This window comes from Schistocerca piceifrons, chromosome 3 (assembly GCF_021461385.2).
Source record: "Schistocerca piceifrons isolate TAMUIC-IGC-003096 chromosome 3, iqSchPice1.1, whole genome shotgun sequence".
Lineage (NCBI taxonomy): Eukaryota > Metazoa > Arthropoda > Insecta > Orthoptera > Acrididae > Schistocerca > Schistocerca piceifrons.
Genome location: NC_060140.1, coordinates 210,554,655 through 210,570,155, shown reverse-complemented (window position 1 = coordinate 210,570,155; position 15,501 = coordinate 210,554,655). Strand labels below are relative to the sequence as shown.

General features: G+C 40.6%; 1 non-coding gene across 1 annotated transcript; it reads right to left on the bottom strand.

Moving 5' to 3' along the window:
* Window positions 1-14,227: 14,227 nt before the first annotated feature.
* On the bottom strand, window positions 14,228-14,302 carry Trnat-ugu. Its single transcript has one exon. It is a non-coding gene; the product is annotated as a tRNA-Thr (tRNA).
* Window positions 14,303-15,501: the final 1,199 nt, after the last annotated feature.

The window sequence follows — 15,501 nt, the reverse complement described above, 5'->3', positions numbered from 1 at the left end:
ATCCGCGTCATGAATACCGAGCGCGCACCGCGGAATAATTTCGATGCCTATCTGCAGCGCTTCCCCCCCCCCCTCTCCCACTCCCCCCCCCCCCAAAAAAAACATTTCAGTGATACACCTCTCCAGAATTCTCGTCTTACGACTAGTACGAGTACTGTCAATAGGACGCCCACAGTTTCTATCCACCGGTGTAACTAACACATGGATACGGGCTATCACAGCACGTTGCTGCCATACACGCGCTGCCCGAATTTCCAGCAACATCAGTTCGCGATTGGAGTGGCCGCTTTCCTGGATTTTTAAGTACCTGTCACGAATGGTGTCTCCTAAAGAAGGAGCATCAGGACGCAGAACTAGATCCTGCTCTGTGTAGCGCCTTCTTAAGGGCCTCCAAAAGAAAAATTGTCAAAATACAGCAGAGAATCTCACCACAAGAAACGTACAGATCAATATAGAGTGTAGTCATCTGAAGCTAAATGAATCAGTTAAGTGATCTATACAAATTATAAATTAATATCTCTTGACGAATTTTTCTATCTGACAAGCTGCGACATCGTCGCGAAGAAACATTGACCCGTATACGTAACAAGTTTCCTTTAATTTACGTCTATGGTCACAAACTTTTTGTTAACAGATTACCGGTTTCGGTCTTTAATGACCATCATCAGATCTGTTTCATAAAAACAAAGTCGTAATGTTTGTGACCATAGATGTAAATTAAAGGAAACTTATCTTTCTATCTGTATATGAAGGCTAATCTCAGGAATTACAGCAGGAATTTTTATAGAATTTTCACTAATAGAAAGACTGAGGAATGAGGAACCCTTACATAATTTATTACGTGTTCGTCGGAGATGTTGCCGGTTATAGATACTTACTGCTACCCGTTCGAAGCTGGATCGGGTCGGTAGTTACAACACACAGTGAAGAGCCAAAGAAACGGGTACACTTACCTAATATTGTGTGCGGCCCCCGCGAGCACGCAGAAGTGCCGCAACACGACGTGACATGGACTCGACCAATGTTTGAAAAAGTGCTGGATAGAACTGACACGATGAATCCTGCAGGTTTGTCCATAAATCCGTAAGAATACGAGAGGGTGGGGAACTCTTCGGAAGAGTACGTTTCAAGGCATCCGAGATATAATGTTCATATCTGGGGAGTTTTGTGGCCAGTGGAAGTGTTTAAATTCCGAAGAGCGTTCCTGGAGCAACTATGTAGCAATTCTGAATGAGGGGGTGTCGCATTCTCCTCCTGGAATTGCCCAAGTCCATCGGAATGCACAATGTAAATGAATGGATGCAGGTGATCGTACAGGATGCTTAAGTACGTGTCACCGGTCAGAGTCGTATCTGGACGTATGTAGGGACCCCTTATCACTCCAACTGCACGCGCCCTGCACAATTACAGAACCTCCACCAACGTGAACTGTTCCCTGCTGACATTCAGGGTCCATGTATTCATGAGGTTGTCTCCATATCCGTACACGTCATTCCGCTTGGTACAGTTGGAAACGAGAATTGTCCAACCAGGCAGTATATTTCCAGTCATCAACATTCCAATGTGGCTCTTGACAGATCCAGGCAAGGCGTAAAGCTTTGTGTTGTCCAGTCATCAATGGTACACGAGTGGACCTTCGGCTCCGAAAGCCGATGTCGATGGTGGTTCGCACGCTGACACTTGTTGATATTGTTGGAGGCCCAGCAATGAAATCTGCAACAGATTACGGAAGGATTGCACTTCTGTCACGTTGAACGAGTCGTCGTTGTCCCCGCTTGAAGGATCTCTTTTCGATCGCAGTAGTGTCGAAGATTCGATATTCTACCGGATTCCTGACATTCACGATATACTCGTGAAATGGCTGTACAGTAAAATCCCCTCTTAATCGCTACCTCGGAGATGCTGTGTCCCATTGCTCGTGCACCGACTATAAAACCACGTTCAAACTCTCATAAATCTTGATAACCTACCATTGTAGCAGCAGTAACCGATCTAACAACTGTCCTAGACACTTGTCTTACATATGCGTTGCCGACCGCAGTGCCGTATTCTGCCTATTTACATATCTCTGAATTTAAATGCTGTCCGTTGTGGCCGAGCGGTTCTAGGCGCTTCAGTCTGGAACCGCGCGAGTCGCAGGTTAGAATCCTGCCTCGGGCATGGATGTGTGTGAAGTTCTGAGGTTAGTTAGGTTTAAGGAGTTCTAAGTGCTAGGGGACTGATGACCTCCGATGTTAAGTCCCATAGTGCTCACAGCCATTTGAACCATTTTTTTTTTATTTGAATATGCATACCTATACCAGTTACTTTGGCGCTTCAGTGTAATACACTGCAGACCGTGAGTCAGTTTTGAAAAATGTGTTTGGTGCAGTAATACGAAAGAATTAAAATGCAGTTTAACTATCAACAAAGGAATACACATAGAGGTCCATAATCCTCCAAAGGATGCTCAAAGTGGTATTCCTAATGTACTATGGAAACCCTTTTTAACATTGCTTTAAAAATTTTGTCTCAAATATCCCACAATTCTAGATTTCCAAAACTTTGATTACATTCATTCCAACAAATGTTCATCACCGATCTTGACGGAATAAGTTGAAATCAAATGGTTCAAATGGCTCTCATCACTGTGGGACTTAACATCTGATGTCATCAGTCCCCTAGAACTGAGAACTAATTAAACCTAACTAACCGCCCGAGACAGGATTCTAACCTGCGACCGTAGCGGTCGCGCGGTTCCAGACTGAAGCGCCTAGAACCACTCGGCCACACGCGGCTGGCTGACGGAATAAGTCTCATTTTTAGTATACCGTAGACTCATAACTCGGTTGTTGTGACAGCCTATCTGACGATCGTGGATGCCAACCAATGGTGGTCTGTCTTCCAGTCCATGCACCGCAGTTTTCACTTAGCAATTCTCTCACATTAACTCCATAGTGCGGAGCTGCTCCATCTTTCCTTAACCATCTACAGATGTTAAACAGTGAGGTACCTTACTCTTCTAACAACACTACTTGAAGCTTACCCTGATAATTTACAGGATTGTCAGTTCTGTTAAGAAATAAGACCCATTTCGCCCACCGCTGAAAATCCCTGATCACACACTAACATAGTTTAACTCTGTCTCCATCACCACATGTCGATCTGTTGTGTCTGTTCAATATGCCGTTCACCTTAAAAGTCGCTTCCTCGCTCAAAACAATGCTTTTACCATCTGTTTCTCGTCGAAATTCGTACGACTCACAGAATTCCACATTCTTATTCAGATAAGTTTAATTTGGGCCTCTGAGTAATGTAGGCCTATATGGTCTCAAATGGCTCTGAGCACTATGCGACTTAACTGCTGAGGTCATCAGTCGCCAAGAACTTAGAACTAATTAAACCTAACTAACCTAAGGACATCACACACATCCATGCCCCACGCAGGATTCGAGCCTGCGACCGTAGCGGTCGCTCGGCTCCAGACTGTAGCGCCCAGAACCGCACGGCCACTCTGGCCGGCTATATGCTCTCAATTTCAGCTGTTTGACTATCCTTTGCTACCTTCTTCTTCTTGTACCACACTCCATGGGTGCTTTTCTTTCAGATTTAGTCGTTGGTTGTACAAAACATCACACGACGACATTAAAATTCTCTTCTGCAGTAATAGACTTTTGCCTACCTGAACGAGGATGTTGTGCTGCCATCCCGGTCTCTTCAGGTCTTTAATTTGCATGTACCTTGTCGTGTGGACTTTGGCTGTTTCGAAAACGTTCCACAAGGTCCTTTTCCCACAAAGCTTGCAAAACAAATACAGGCCGTTCTGCAGTTACATTTTTATTCGTTCTTTCCCAAATAGCTACAGACAACTTAACCTCAAACTGCTAGTGTTAACTTACTTAAAGGTTCTACGCACTAGTCAAGATTACAACTGACTGCCACTACGCTAGGCAAAATAAAGTTTAAGAATTGGTTGTTACAACTGACTTATGGCATAATCTGTATATTCATCAACTATTTTTGCCGATGGTTACACACTCCTGCTGACAGTATATCATAATTGATACACCAGCCTCCTAAGAAGAAGCGAAAGGACACATGAGGAAATGCAAATATTTATTTAGTTGAGTTTACTAATGTAATACAAATTTCATATTACTAAGTAAACTGCAACAAAAGCTATTTTAATAAACATTGTTGGAACAGTGATCAAAAATTTTTAAAATTTTTCTGTTTAAAATTCAGTCTTGATCAAGAAAAGAAAAATGCAACAGCAGCCTTGAATGTTGCCTCATTACAGCCGTTAACTGATATAAAAAGCTGTAGCAATCATTCTAAAGAGTAGAAAGTAATAGAATAACGCAAATCCAAAAAATAGAGAATAGTTATATTGTACGAAATAAGAACCATTTGAAGTAATGGCTTTTGCAAACAGCGAGAGAATAGCTTACATTCAGATCTATCAGGTTTGAGCAACCCAGTCCCCTTCACTTCGATATACTCTGTTTTTATTGAGCAGGTATTTCAGGAGTAAATTTATGTATTTCGGCCAGTGGCGACAATTTTCTCACTGATATTCTCTTCGTTTTGTTTCCCTCTTCCATCACCTTCGTCCGCAGCTCGTGGTCGTGCGGTAGCATTCTCGCTTCCCACGCCCGGGTTCCCGGGTTCGATTCCCGGCGGGGTCAGGGATTTTCTCTGCCTTGTGATGACTGGGTGTTGTGTGATGTCCTTAGGTTAGTTAGGTTTAAGTAGTTCTAAGTTCTAGGGGACTGATGACCATAGATGTTAAGTCCCATAGTGTTCAGAGCCATTTGAACCATTTGAACCATTTGAACCATCACCTTCCTCTTCCTCAGTTTCTCGATTTATCGTGGCACCTCCTTCAGCATTATAAATGAAAAGAATGCACAGAGTAAACTGGTATCGGCAGACAGCCATTCAAAACCGAGTAAAATGAATTGGCATAGCCAAAGTACCACATATGATAGTCTAAGAACATTATTTTCCGAAACTAAAATCAGCTTCCATTCCATTTTCTTTGGTATAATTAGATTCAGCGAAATGATGACATTTCAGTAGTGTTTTAGAGGGAAATATTGTCAAAATTATACTCCTTCGTAAGGTCGTCATCAAATTTTCGGAAGACGTTTGTCACTGATTGCTGCTGACACGTATTGTTTGTTCTGAAATGGCAGATAGTTGATGTGGTCGTTAAACACGGTGTACAGCATAACATACAGTCTGTTTTCAAACGAAATACAGCGCACTTTGTAGATAGAAGATGTATCACATGTAATACAAAGAGTCGGAATGCGAGAGAAGGGATCTCCAACTAATACTGAATAGATGTAAGAGGATTTTGAATTGAGTACTTTGAGATAAGGGATCAACTACCTGAAATGTATAGTTAGTTGTATTGGTGTCTCAAACGAGATGCAATTAATACGACCAACCCGTAGCTACCAATTATCGTGACAGTCGATGGTCTCAGAACATATATGTGTACTGACACTAGGGACGACGGTTCGTCAGGCATCAGTTGCGAAACTATTGTGTTGATAAATTTAGTTCAAAATGAGCCTCTTGATTTTATATTCTGGCAGATTCGAAATTCATTATGAGAGTACAACGAATTTTTTGGACTAGGAACTTGGGGTTCGCCAAAGAATAAGGCAGAATGAATGGCGTTTTACACAATCATCGTGAAAACGTCTGAACGTCCACTTTACACAGAAAACATATTAAAAGAAGAGGCAAGTATTAAAACAGGAGCTGGAAAAGGATGTCTCTATCTCCGTATCTATTTAATATGTTCATTTAGGATGCTATTCATACCATGCAGGAGGAGACAAATGGGATAAAAGTTAACCGTTAAAGAATACATTGCATTAGTTTTGCTGATTACATTGTAATAACTGCAGACTTCGAAAAAGAAATGAATAGTATACTCCCATTCCTATCAGACACTCGAAAACTATTGATACTAAAAGTGAACAAACGGTAAGCTAAAGCAGTAGTAATATGAAAAAATTATGGAGCAAATTAATACCAACATAAGAACTGATCATTCAAAACCGGCTTGCATAATGATAGACAACAATATATGATCAATGAGACAGAAAAGAAGGATTACATTTTCACAACGGGCATTTATAATCAAGAAAATCATTTTAACCAGCAAACGTATGACTACAGATATCAGATAAATTCTTGCAATATCGTTTGTATGGTGTACAGTGCTCTATGGAAGTTGAAGTTTCACTGTGGGTAAACTGAATCTACCAAAGCTGCTGGAATGTCTATACGGCCTAAAGTGAAAGAACGAGCTCTACGTGAAGAAAAACCAACCCGGAGCATTTAAGGGAAGTCAAGGAATAGAGATATATATCGAACGAAATTGAACAGAAAAAATAAAATTTACTGGACATGTTACAAGACACAACACATTCATCATTACCAATCTTGAAGGAAAAGTACTGGGAACGAAAGAAGAAAACAGCCTGGGATGAAGTATTTGAAAGACGTAGAGAATAGGATAAGATGTGACGATTACACGGAACCAAAACAAACAGCAAATGACAGAAGAGGGTGGTCGCATAGACAAGGCATTGCCTCCAGAATATATATGTTTAGATAGAGATCAGTTCACGTCGAACTGTCCAGACAATACGCTATAAACGTTGGTATGTACTATGAGACGTTAAGGAAAAATGCATGAGGGCTACTGAAGAAGAAGTGACGAAGATTCCTATCGCCGTGTGATAAAGTCTTGAAAGGAGGATACAAGATGTACATCAACAAAAGCAAAACGAGGATAATGGAATGTAATCGAATTAAATCGGGTGATGCTGCGGGAATTAGATTAGGAAATGAGACGCTTAAAGTAGTAAATGAGTTTTGCTATTTGGGGAGCAAAATAACTGATGATGGCCGAAGTAGAGAGGATACAAAATGTAGACTGGCAATGACAAGGAACGCGTTTCTGAAGAAGAGAAATTTGTTAACATCGAGTATAGATTTAAGCGTCAGGAAGTCGTTTCTAAAAGTATTTGTATGGAGTGTAGCCATGTATGGAAGAGGCGTGCGAACAAACAAACGAACGGAAAGGACGGACACGAAACAATGACGGACGCTGGAGAACGACCTTACGACGACAACACGCAAGACGCAACGGCGTGACAGAGACAACCAAACGAATGCAAGACGTCCACGATCGACGACATCACAGTACTATAAACACGCTGTCTTGTCGAGGCGATGTGTCGAGACAACGATTAGACTCGCTGGCAGAGCTTCTTTTTCCTTTATTGAATTTCGATTCCCCGCCGAAGGGGGCGGGCTGGCAGCAGCTTAGTATGCCGCTCTTCAGCCTACAGACTTTGTTTGAAAAAGGTGAAGATAATATATAATAAAAACAGGTGATAAAATCACGTATTTCAACATTTTTGGAAATTCAACCACAAAGGGGGTAAAATAGTGGGTCAACGTGTATTTGAAAATAAATAATTACCAAAGAACTACTTTGCATTTTTAACGCTACGACTATGAATATTGGTAGCTGATTTCTCGGTTAGAAATAAAAAAATACGTGTATCAATGTTTCTGAAACTCCAGCCCCTAAGGGAGTGCAATAGGGAATAGAAATTTGTAAGAAAATATTTCGTTACATTTAAAAAAATTTGTAAGCTAAATTCATGAAGAGGGGCGTTTCACTTCTCGGTTAGTTATAAATTAATATTTGTTGGGGATTAAAGTTGCTACGGAAGTATTTCCACAAGAACACAAAGGGCGTGATCAACAAAAAGCTTGGACTCCAGTTACCACAACTGCTTTTTGGTCAGAACTACATTCGGAAAAGACCATGCTTATATGGCCTCAATTAGTGTGGAAAGCTCAGAAGGTGCTGCAGTTTGTCAACAACATTAAATTCGAATAAATAAAAACAAGAAACAAAAATCTCTGCAGGCCAGACAGTCTACGTAAGCGAAGCAGAGAGCGGTAAACTAGTAAATATATAAAGGTATTATCGATCTCTTTTTCTGAATCTAAATGAGTGTGGAAGAATGCATGCTAACACTGTGCTGCTATATGTCGTTGCGCATATGTCCTTGTTAAACGTGTTAGTTGCCATAAAATTAGAAATGTATAATTTGTAAATCATAAGACAACCAAACCATTAACATGTAACATTGCCTTCATAGTGAGATTTATGAGTAGATTTTTTAACCTGAAGTAATGCACGTCGTGAATAGGAATTCAAACCGAAATATCGATAGGAGAGCACAGTTTCGTTTACACAGCGTTCTACCACTGTGGGTCATACTGCGAAAGGAGAAAACAGGAGCAAGTGTTGATAGAGTGAATTCAAGGCACAACGTATGAAATCGTTAACTGTTTATTAGAATAGCGTGCCAGTAACAAGTTGCTGTGCAGTGTTTTCTTTCACTATGGTAATTAACTTTTATAGATATTTATAGAACCAACTAGCAATCAAATTCTCTTACCTCGCAGTTTTTTTATTACACTTGTTATTATTGGCGTTCGGCTATCTACATATGGCCATTAATCAAAAAAATAATAATTGCCTCACTAGTTAGCGTTTTTCGCTGCAGCGTCGTTACTTGTCGACGTAATTTGATGATGTTCATTCAATGCAACAAAATTAGCGGCTTAAAATTTCAGACTGGAAGAACAGATTGGCTGCAATTACAGGCGCCCAAAATGCTTCAAATGGCTCTGAGTACTATGGGACTTAACATCTACGGTTATCAGTCCCCTAGAACTTAGAACTACTTACACCTAACCAACCTAAGGACATCACACACATCCCTGCTCGAGGCAGGATTTGAACCTGTGACCGTAGCGGTCCTGCAGTTCCAGACTGAAGCGCCTAGAACCGCTCGGCAACACCGGCCGGCCCCAAAATTGTGTCGTGCGTGATGTTGGTGCCAAAAGATCAGCCACTTGGTAATTCTGATACTACACGACATGTTTATAGTAGATCAAGACTGCGCAGACACCCTGAGATGTACGCATAATTCGTTAGGTCATGATGGAAACGAGGCTGGTCCAATGTAAATTTCTTGCTTAGTCTTCATATATTTAATTACGTTATCTATGGTCCGTATTTAGAGACATTATTTGTTCCATAAATGAATCAAGTAAAACTATTTGATTTTGCATAACGCATTAACTGTATAGATTTCTGTAAACGCAAAGAGAAACCTGTACCAAAATATGTAAACCATATCTTTAGGGCACATATGTAGGTATTGCGAGTGTCATTAAATTTTATTGCAGTACTGTATGCAAGGAAATTAAAATAAAGGGAAGTTGTCATCACGTCACAAAAAGGCCGACGCCCGCATATTATTTGCCCCAAACATTGGCTTCTGGTGGAATTGTTTCTGTCAAAACTACCAGCATTCCTTATTTTCGGGCATATTAATCATTCTGATTACAGTATGAAGTGTAAAGGAACGTATTTCATTCGTAAGTAGACACGTTCAAGCGATGTGTTCCTTTATATACACGAATTTCGGTTTTGCTGTTTACTTTAATGTTTTTATTTCTGTCCATAGAATAAAACTCCGTTTCAGTGGCCAGTGACTTTCTTAATTTATTTCTCAACCGGTTCCGAAGCTTGAAGGTTCATCTTTAGGTGCCACCAACCGCGAACAAGAGGCTATTAACGTACAAGTACTATAGGGTTGACATACTAAGATAAAAGGTGCAGTTGTAAATTTTTGTGTACTCACATTTGTGTGGGAATGGGGCCTGTCAGTCATGGGGGATCCAACAAACGCAGTGTACTGGAAGAAAAGCTCTAATTTTGGGGAGGGTGACGAATAGAAAAAACTCAGTTATAATGTAAATAAAAAGCAGATGAACTCGTGCATAGGATCAGTAACCACTGTGCACGCCTGGACAGCATCAGACGGAAATGATTATACAGTGCAGACAACTGAGAAACCAGCTATCCGGGCCGGTGAAAGCGACTGGCGTAGGAACCATAGAGATGGGAAACCGACGGAGATAGCCACGAAAGAGCGGAAACTGACAACTGAAGTGGATTTTTGTTCATTAAATATGTTCTTCAGCTGCGGATGTTTACCTGATCAAATATTTGTTTCTGTCATTTGACTTTTGATTTCCGATCTGGCCATTCCAAAAAGCTCTCTGTGTGGACGCTGCGAGAAGGAAATATTGGAATACCGATCAAACGTAACAAAATATGTTCACAGAATTTTCTGGCAGAAAACATAGATCGAAAATGTTTCGTCAGTCCGTACTAATAAAAATACTGGGTTACGAAAGCAGCTTTTTCATATTCGAAACATATACAAAAACATTGTTGCTGCGTCGTATTAGTGGATCCAAATACGTATTTAAGACCAAATAAACGTCAGAAAACGCCTTTCTAGTGCTGCGTCATTCATCAAACCACTGTAACATTTTCTGTTTAAAACAACCATTGTGTGCGTACTACCGAAGTGAAGCACAAGAAACTATCGTAAACAGTAGCCTGATAATTTTTTGGGACTTCTAACATACGGCGACGGCTTCAAAGCAACCTACAGAGTAAGTCTATAGCGCCATCTCTGCTTATGATACCTCCATGCCTGTAGGGCTCACATGTCAACAACAACATATTGTTATTTTGTAGGTAACTTCACTATTACGATATTGGTTTACATTTTGCAGTAAAAATTAAATTTTAATATCACAGTTATTCACCCAAATTTTACACTATTACCAATTACGAACATTAATAGCTAATAATTTTTTGATACTAACGCAGATCTAAAAACAGAAAACTTAATTTTGTAGGTAAATATCACAAATATTTAATTATACGAGGGCTATTCAGAAAGTAGCGAACGTTTCCTTCTGACACCGCTAGGCGCGCGCCGATCGCGTATGTTTTGGTTATGTGCGTGCTCGGCAGCTCAGTCGGCAATCATCCCTGACAGCGGAACGTCTCTGCGCGTCTGGTTTTTTCGATATTCGGATTTGCACTGCAGTTGAAAATCCCGCCAGTTGTTAGGTGCGGTCTGTGATACAGTTTTTGTTGGCAAAAATACCTAAAACCCATAGAAATTTATCGTGAACTGTGCGAAGTGTACGGAAACAACGTAATCAGTTAATGTTCCGTCCGGAAATGGTGCATTCGGTTTAAAACTGGTCGAACCAACGTTCATGATGAAGGAAATAGTGGACGCCCGAGCACTGCGACTGACGATCTTGTCGCTAAAGTTGATGATTCGTGAAAACCGTCGCTTCACAATAGCAGGGCTTTCGCATTCTTTTCCACAAGTTTCGCGGACTTTGCTGTTTGAAACTGTCACTCAAAAACTAGGCTACCACAAATTTTGTGCACCATAGGTGCCCAAATTGCTTACAGAGCACCTTGAAGAACAGCGAATGGAGGCAACATTGACATTTATGGAGGCCTACCACAAACATGGTTATTCATTACTGGATCGAATTGTAACCGGTGACGAGACTTGGGTGAAACACGTCAATTTCGAGGCAGAATTACAGTCCATGGAATGGGGCCACACAAGTTTCCCCCAAAAACCAAGAAACTGTTTACAAACCTTGTCAGCAAGGAAGTTGATGGCGACAGTGTTTTGGGATAGGCAAGGTGTGCTTCTTATTGATTTTCTCGAACGTGGAGTAGCCATAATTTCTGTCTGGTATTGTCGAACTTTGCACAGCCTTAAAAGAGCAGTTCAAAACAAACGCCGAGGAAAGCTGACGTCCCAAATTTTGTTTTTGCACGACGTGGAGTAGCCATAATTTCTGTCTGGTATTGTCGAACTTTGCACAGCCTTAAAAGAGCAGTTCAAAACAAACGCCGAGGAAAGCTGACGTCCCAAATTTTGTTTTTGCACGACAATGCATGACCTCTCAAGGCTTACCGCACAAAAGAACTCCTTAATTCATTCAAATGGGAAATTTTCCCTCATCCGCCGTACAGCCCCGATCTTGCACCAAGCGACTTCCACTTGTTTCCGAAGATGAAGGACTGGTTTGCACACGACCCTACGATGACGACACAGATCTCCAGGCGGGCGTGACTCACTGGCTGACGTCTCAGGCGGCAGAATTTTACGACGAAGGTCTTTCGAAACATGTCTACCGCTGTGATAAGTGCCTCAATGTGTTTGGTGACTGTGTGGAAAAGTAGTATGTCAGTCGCTCTTTCAGATGTATATAATAAAATGTACTTCTTGTACTTTTTTTATGCCAAAACGTTCCCTACCTTCTGAGTAGCCCTCCTAGTTAGTATCTTAGTTCAAGAATATCGAGTTACAGAGTAATAAAAGAGTTAAAATCGTAGGGAAAATTTAGGTGACTGTACGGCTGCATTTGTATGAGACAAATGAGACAGGTATACATGATTGTGGAAGTGTGCTGCTAGTCAATCGCTTAAATATATATTTTGAGTAATTTCCCTTCCAAATAAGATCTATATATAAAAATCTGGATCATTACTTCAGGATTACACAGGGGCTTAAAACCATTGTGCTTATTTTATTTTAGTCTACGACAAACAGTAGCGGAACTATCAGGCAAAAGTTGACCTGTTGACTGTCGCTGCGATGCTAGTGCTCCAAGTGGCTAGGCTATAGTAACAAAAGAATGGCGGGATATAAACCGAAAAGTTGCTATTTTCAATGCCATTACTACCATATTTCCCACTCATTAAATGAGATGGTAATTTTTCAAATATGCATAGGAAAATGTAGTTGAACTACTTAGTGCTCCTCCGTCTAATGTAAACATAAAACAATAAAATCTTAGTGTAATGTGATATAAATATACGATTCACATGACCCGAGTCGTAATTGCATTACTGAAAATCCTTTAAGGTGAGGAATGAATTGGAACCTGGTGTGTTTAAGCTCGAAAGGGACCGAATACGTGTATATCCGCGTGCTTGCTGCTCTTTTGGCTGACTGTTTTTCGCTTCAAGAATTTATCTACAGATTTAAAATTCATTTTAAACATCCACAATAAGATAAGATTTTTACACTCTTGGGCATTTCCGGCTATTGATTCCTATAAAAGCATTTTTAACCTTGTGCTTGCTTCTGTGTCTTACGTGTATCTACTCTGTTTTATATGTTCTGCTTCTCAGGCATCAAAATGTGCATCTCTCTTCAAGATTCTGTTTACCAGTCCTCCAGCATCTATATCTGTGGCACTTCCTTCTTATTTCCGTCCACTTCTTAACCTACAGGTTGCACATATTCCATTACATTTACCACAAAACCCAATCTCAGTTCACCTTCGGCTATTACTGCCGCATCAACAATGATTCAGATTGTACTAATTTTCTGTCCTTAACACATAATAACAGCCCTTTATTTCCTTCATTCAGTTTTCTACGCACAACTAAACGTCATTGGTAACAATGAACATCCTTGTCCAAAATCTTTCCTGGTTTTGGCTTCATATACAGATCTCTCAGTAAAGGCTACTCAATTAGCTTTGAAGAAATGGAGTAGTTTCCATCTCCCTCTGTTTCTCATAAGACACTGTCTAAAAAAAGGATACGCGTTTAATTCCCTCCCACTATATGAAACACGTTTTCACATTTATAGCGCCACAATAAGTTCCAAAATAAGATTCCATTTCCATTTTGAAAGAACATATTCACTCCGTATACCAAAGCGACGTAATATCATAGAGAGGCAACAACGCGATCACACTGAAGAAAACTCAACAAATCTGTACCATGTTTTTGGAAGCCAAAAGAAAAAGGTGCAGTACAAGAGACTGTGCGGCGTACGGAAATTACGAAATTACAATTATTAGCCTTATTCCTCCCATACATGCAGGTACTAGCCACTCAGATGTTAGGCATGATTTCGAAAAGAAATTGGGCTACGATTTACCTTAAACGGTCACGCACTATCTCGCCTTCTGAACAACCACAAATTGAGTTCCAAAAATGTGGTGGCTAATAGCACATCGTGTCAGTGTAAGGTAATCTAAATAACGTGCCACAACCTCTATATATATTCTACCTCTTTGCAATGTGCGCAACACAAAACCGTTTCGCAGTGTGTTTATACAGGTCAGCCACTTTGCAGGGCTGGAATAGAAAAACAGTGGAAGTGCCACCGTGGGGAGTATAGCGACTAATACCCTTAGAATGAAACGATAAATAAATCAAGACCCTAAGCTGTCGACAGTCGTTTATATACATCAACGGGGACAGTTGAAAAATGTGTACCCCGGCCGGGATTCAAACCCGGGGTCTTCTGCTTACACGGCAGAAGCTCTATCCATCTGAGCCACCGAGGGCGCAGAGGATACTGCGACTGCAGGGATTTATCCCTTGCACGCTCCCAGTGAGACCCACATTCCCAACTTACTGTCGACACACTACATTCGTAGTGCCCCTGGGGTAACAGTTATTGAACTATATGAAATAAAATAGTCATAACTTTTGAACGGTTTACGTTAGGACGTTCAAACTGCACAATTAGCGGCGGGGCATGATGGGAATAAATACGCTCTGTACTGTTTGGCTTGGCGACGAAACCCACTTTCATTTGGATGGGATCATCAATAAGCAAAATTGGCGCATTTGGAGGACTGAGAGTCCGCATTTCGCGATCAAGAAGTCTCTTCGCCTCAACAGGTGACTGTGTAGTGTGCAGTGTCTAGTCACGGAATAAGCGGTGCGGTATTCCTCGATGGCACAGTGAGTACTGAACGGACATAAAGGTTTTTGAAGATGATCTCATCCCCATTATCCAAAGTGACCCTGATTTCGACAAGATGTGGTTCATGCAAGACGGACCTCGACCCCAACGAAGCAAGAGAGTGTTTGATGTCCTGGAGGAGCAATCTGGAGGCCGCAATCTGTCTCTGACGTAGCCGGAGGCCGCTGGCATGGTGTAACCTCCCCACACGAAATAATTTAAATATTATTATTTGGTTAATGATTCTAATTTTTGTGTAACCTCACAAAAAAAACTTAATTAATAATAATAATAATAATATAATTCTATTTTTTGTGTAACGTCTGAACAAAATTGGTTCCCATTTAATGTACCCACAAAATTCTTTTCTCATTTAATGTAAGCTCGAAACAGAAAAACTCCTAAACCTCGTAATAAAAAATAAATTCAGTAACCTGGTAAAATTTGGACGACAGCAGCGCTGCGTCATGGCCATGTAAGATCATTCTGAATAAAAAGCAAAAATTCTCACCTCGATAAAGTCGGCAACTATCTGATCTTACAATAGCTCTTTTCCGGCACAGTTCTGTGCAATGCTGGCCTATACATTTGTTATTTATGAAAGGAAGTGAATGATTTTTCTTTTGCAACAATCGGAATGATCATGCATTAAAAAAATATTAAATTCCTTAAATTGAAATGAATGCTTATTATTATTAAGACATGTTTAAAAGATTTACATGTGAGTTTACATAATATTACTAGATATGCGCGAGGCTGCTTTTTTACCTTATACAATAATACTCAGGCTCCGGCA